The sequence below is a fragment of the Ammodytes marinus genome, assembly GCF_949987685.1.
Source record: "Ammodytes marinus genome assembly, chromosome: 17".
Lineage (NCBI taxonomy): Eukaryota > Metazoa > Chordata > Actinopteri > Uranoscopiformes > Ammodytidae > Ammodytes > Ammodytes marinus.
Window position 1 is genome coordinate 10130652 of NC_137221.1, and position 6282 is coordinate 10136933.

The window sequence follows — 6282 nt, forward strand, 5'->3', positions numbered from 1 at the left end:
GTGCAAAGAGGAACAAAAGAAAGAGGAAAGGAAGGGTGAAGGAAATGGAATTAAATTTAGGACGAAGGATGGAGTGGGCCCGAATCCAGGTAAACCCAATTTCCAGCAGACTGTGGGCTCTGTGATTTGTGACTGTAAGGAACTGGGAGATAGAAAAAATGTAAATAAAAATGGTTTTCTTTGCAATACACTCCGTTTTGTGACTGAAATATAAGAAGAAAGCAGATGAGGAAGGGTGCACTTAGTGAACTTAAAACGAGATTAGCGCGGGCAGGTTGCTTCATCAAATTATTGACGTAGTGAAATGGATTCTTGAGGCTATTCAAAGACTTTCCCCGAAAAAATTAAAAGAAAGACGAGACAGAAACAGGAAGAGGAAGAGAAAGAGAAGGTTATCAGTCCATTGCAGCCTCAAATAGGAGAGCTACTGAAGCAAGTGAGAGATTGAGAGAGTAGAAGGTAAAAAGAGACAGGCTTTGGATACGGACAGATAAATAAGACGGACATTTGGCTGTTTTATTATCTCTAGAAAGGGATCGCGGTCACTCCCACATGTTGAGAAATGACTGCATCATTTAGAGTGATGTGAAGAGGAGAGGGCCAAGGAGACTTTTACGAGGACAGACTATAAAGAGCGGCCGTGAAGGAACAAGACTTTTTTACTCATGATGTGGCAGTTAGGAGTTAGGCGGCGTACGCAGCTTGGATATTCCAAAGTGGACCCAAGATCAGCAACCTCAAAGTAGAGAGGAACAGAAGAGGATCTCATCTGTTATTCCATCACATTCATCTAATGAACGTCAAATCGGAAGACCTTGGATAATCTTTAAGACTAATAAGCATTTTAAAAGATGAAGCCTCCCCCCCCCTCTCTGCTCGTGAACCACTTTACATTTCCAAGGTTTTTATCTCTTTGAGAAGATTGCAAATCTGCAACAATCAGCAGAGATCAAAAGCTCGTCAGCAGTGGGCGCAATGTGCAGTGCTTATCACGACCGGGAAACTGAATTAACCAGTCATCAACGGCGCAACAGCCAGTAGCTACATCCAGAGTGGAGGCATGAACCAATAAATACTAATGGAGCAGTTACCTAAATGTATCTGGCAGGACCTAATACACAAGTGTCATTGGATTTAATATTAATGGTTTCAAAACTGAAATGGCGGGTCAAGTTCTTACAGGAACACGAGAAGCACTAAAAGGGAATAAGATCAAGCAAAATGGAGAAGCAACATCGCATAAAATTTGTGTTGGACACCGTCGTCAGGTGTTAACAGTTTCATGAGTGATCTCACATCTATCTGAAATAAGAGACGGGATTTTAGAGCTGTATTTTCATGAGTTTAAATTTAAAGGCTGACCTTCAGCCAGAGAAAATCTGTAGAAAATGATAATGACCAATAAACACAACTAGATTGTCGGACAACCACTCATGACTTTCCTGTGTCTCTCAGCCAGAAGTTTGAATGTAGGTTAGATTAGCTTTGCTCAAGTTTGTACTATACAGTGCAGAATTTCTGAACTCTCTGTAAAACGAATGGAACTTATGCCTTGTTTCCACCGAGTAGAGCGGGTCGGGTTAGCGGTTTGGTCTGCTTATTTTGGCTTTATATTTGCCAAAAGTTGGGTAGGGTACGGAAATAAGCGCGCCTAACCGCTCTATGTTGCTCATATTTTCGGTAGGCCTACTCCTCCGTTGGGGTACCAGCCGTCTGAAAGGGTGCCGAAAAGGTGGAGCTACACACTGCCCTCCGTTGATTGGTCGAAAGAATACTTTTTCACATTAAATCGCCCTGTGTGTATTCAACTCGGCAAGAGTGAAGAAAAAAAAACTTTATTGTGTGTTTTTTTTCCTATTAATTAAATTAATCAGTGGGCTACACTGTGTCCCGCTGCTACGATGACACCATCGCTACGTAGCTGGGCCCAGCAGCAGACCCGGGTTCGATTCCCGCCCGCGGTCGTTCTCTGCATGTCACTCCCCTCTCTGCCCCATTTCACCTCTGTCTCTCTGCACTATCAATAAAGCATAAAAATGCCCAAAAAATATCTTAAAAAAATAAAAATAAGTGAGCTGTCCCGCTCTGAGCCGCTCCGACCCGACCCGCTCTGCTCGGTAAAAACAAGGAATTATGCTGCTCAAACAATCCTTCAATGCTAATGATATACCAGGTTTTCCCATAAAATTATCATTCTATGAGACTACATCTGTCAAAGTTAAATTTTTTTTTTGATGATTCAAGTGTCTGAAATCTCAGCATACTGCTCACTGCTCAGTTAACTCCTGAGTGTCTATATTGTAAACGCAATAGTGAGTTAGTGAGAGAAGGATTTTAGTCACACCCCAAAATGATGATAGAAGGATGAGTCATTCAAAATAGCTAGAGCAACAGAAACTCAGCTGAAGTGTCCCTAAACTACTCTGCTCTGCACTCATAATTGCTAATTCTCCCAGTGGCTCACTAAAAGCTTCACATTCACTTTAATATTAGTGTTCATGTGGATACTGCTAGCTGCACAGCCGCTGACAAGAAAATAAAGACATGACAGGAAAAATAGTCCCAACAATAGGATTTTTGCTGTATTTGCGAAAAACAATAGTGGTAATACATCTAGTTTATTGTGTCATGCTTACATACTCAAACATAACTGGTGAAAAGAGATGCCCTAGTGTCAAACCTTGTGTTTTTAAGCATTTGAGTGGCTGTTACCCGTGAATTGAGGAAAGGAAGTTAAGCTCGTTATTCAACCATACAAACAGTTAACAGAGACATAAATAAGTTATCCCTCCGTTTGCCAGACTGTAGGGAAAAAAAAAAAAAAAGTTTTATATAATAAGGCTGGAGTTACTCCATATATGTTTATGCTCTCAACAAATCCTATGAAGAAACATGAATCCACAATATGTTAAGTCTGCTTGGCACATAGCCAGCCACAATCCCTTTTTATTCCTAATGAATAAAAACAGGGCAGACATACTGCTTATAGATTAATTTGATTTAAAAGTGAAATTATTTCCCTGAAAGGTCTGGGAACTACTCTTTAAAAAAATTAAAATACATTCCTGACTCTAACCACTATCTCTTGAAGTTATACACATGCCTTCTCTCTTTGAACGTCTACATTGAGTGTAAAGACAGTTGTAAGAATACGTTTGAAGCAAACTTTCAAAACTGTACAAGCATTTTCTCCATCGTGAAAATAAAGGATTCCCACCTTTGGTCTGCTCCATATCTCTCTATGTTGACAATGTTTGTAGCGACACCCTCAAAACAAGAGGAAAAATGACAGAGCAAGGGATGAGTGGAGGACATGAAGTGCTGACGCGCAGTGTGAGCTGGACAGGAACTTAATTGATCACACGTTCGGGAGGGAGAGAAGAAGGAGGGGGAATGGGATGGGAGGGTTAATGGAATAAAGAGGGGGGGGCACACTGGGTAATTCTTCGGATTTATGAGGGACAGAGGCTGCGGATCAAATAAATGGCCACTGCACAACATCACACCACAAGGGAATATATACAGTATACTGCAGAAATAAACAGAAATTAGAGACATATTTTTTCATGCGAATATATATGTCCATCAAAGGGGGAGTCTGAACGTGTGTGGCTGCATGGCTGGTGTGTGTCTGTGTGTGGCCTTCACTGTGTCACTCAGTCAGTGTGTCAGACTGACTGAAGAGTCATGGGTGTATTTATAGTGAGCTGGTCCTTATTCAGCCCAGGCAAGGCTCCCCGTTAACTCTCTTTTCTCTCTCCGAGGCTGAAAAATGTGCTGCGCCAGCAATCTAGCGGCAGTTAGATTTACTGTGTTCACTCAGATGGAATAAAAGAAGAGGCAAATGTGTGCGTGTGTGTGTGTCCATAGGGAAGGTGAGCATCAGGGTTTGCGTATTTGCATGGAATCAATGAGTGGATGTTTTGTTCTCCCCCAATGCATTTTCTAGTTTAATAAGAGAGCACCGACCTAAAGCTTTCTGCCAGACCTTTGATAGGTTGTTACCAAATAGAGTTATTCAGCTGGCCTCACACAGCTTCATGACAGTATAAATGGTGTGGTGATATGTAAGCTAAAAAAAAGCAACCACTGCAGAGCATACAGCAAGAGCAAACACAGCCAGAGATATTAAAACCCATAGGGCTATGGCATGAAAGCACATTAATTCCTAATGTACAACACAACACACCAATTACATAAGTGTTGAATTACATATTCAGATGCACATGTTCTCTCCAAAAGGGCCCCAGCCTACTGGGCTGCATGATCACATACCAACATCTTGCGGCTGAGGCCGATCAATTCCTTTTAATTACCAAGGGCCCAAAGTGTGGTCGATACAGCTGACGAGAAGCAGAGAGAAAGAGAGAGAAACGGAGTGGTAGTGGGAGAGGGGAGAAAGATAGAGAGAGAGGGAGGGAGGGAGACTCCACACAGTGATTGATGCTCCCTCCTCCCAGCAAGCCTACCTACAGATGTGTCGTTAGGCTTGATTAATCCTGCCAGGCCACATTCAGTCACTTCACTTTACAGACCGCTGTTTAACTAGCCCGGGACGCCGCGGCCAAAAGGTTAAGTGGACACGAGGTGTCCACCTTCTGGAACAAATGCCCCTTGACCAATAAGTCAAGGATGGCTGCTTGGTCCGATTCTAAATCGACTGAATTCTGATTTAGAAAATATTAAGATAGAATGCATCCAACATGCCAAGGTAAGCTTCCTATGACTTCATTGATCCATTCAACAGATGTCACCCCAGGGACCAACAAAGATGAGCAAAGGCTTAAATTCTAATTTGACTCATTTTCCAACCCAAGACAAAAATCAATGAAGTTGCATCTCTTGCAATGTGAATATTAAAGTAAGACTCTTCTGTTCATTTTTTTTCTCTTCTTAAAGGAGTGCTCATCCAGGGGCGCCCTTAGCTCAGTTGGTAGGGCGTCCCCCCCATGGGCTTCGGCCAGCAGCGGACCCGGGTTCGATTCCAGCCCGCGGTCGTTCTCTGCATGTCACTCCCCTCTCTGCCCCATTTCAAGTCTGTCTTTACACTATCAATAAAAAGCATAAAAATGGCCCAAAAAAAAAAGAAAAAAAAATGAGTGCTCACCCTCACAGCTATTCCTCGAAACAAAATTGTTTTCACTGAGGCAGAGCCGGAATCCTTGTGGGGAGTAAACTGAAATATAAAACTAGTGGAGTGTCCCTTTAAAGAGCCTCATTCCAATGGTGTTTAAGCAAAATGAGTGTAATAAATTAACGTCAAGCTGTTATTTATTATTTCTACTTTCATGTGAAGAATCTACCTGAGAAAATGCAATGAAGGTTGAATCATCATTGAGCCTGATCCACACACTGATTATAGTCCACGCCACTTTCAAACAACAGTCAAGCAGATCCGAATACTGTGACTAAACACTAAAAAAGTAAAGGGAAAAAAAGTAAAGTAAAACATGAGCAGAAATTTGCATTTAAACCCCCTGACCCAGAACTGCATTCTTTTAACATAATATCTCACACAGCTAAAGCGTCTTTCGGTGCCCCGAATGTTGCAATTCTGTGCAACTCAAAAGAGTTTACTGAGATGAGGAAAAACAAACAGGGATAAAACAGGACTTCTATGCATGAAGGATGTTAAGAGTTTTGATTTTAAGCTGCTATGCTTTTTAATTATCAAAGTTTTTTTTTTGTATAACGTTATTTGAGATTAAATATCCAACAGAGGAACAGAAACAAAAAGCCATTTGGTCAGCATGTTGCATTAACACACAAGTAAAGACAGAAAGACTGTTTTCACTGAAGCCTCAACACAAATGTTAAATGGACTTTGTTTCCCCCAGGAGTCCCCACTGGGTAAGCAGCAGCCACTCTGTGGGTCTGATGACATTATTCAACAGTTTTCATGCAAAACATTTGGTTAAAAAAATGTAATAAAAATTTTGGTTGAAACAATGGCTTCAACATTTTAATCAAACTCCCTTTTTTATTAATTTCATGTAATATTCAAATTATCTGAGATGGGATTTTTGTAAGCTGTACGCCATAATAATCAAAATTATAACAAATAAAGGCAAAATATCTCACTTTGCATGTAATGAGTCAATATAATATATTGTGTTCACCTTTTAAGTTGAATTACTCATATAAATTAAATTTTGCACGACATTCCAATTTTCCGAGTTTCACCTGTATATAGATTTATTAAGGAAAAGTCAACAGTGACGCCTGAGAAATAATGAGCACTAACAATGGAGAGTTTGAATTCTCAGAGAGTTGGACATAGGA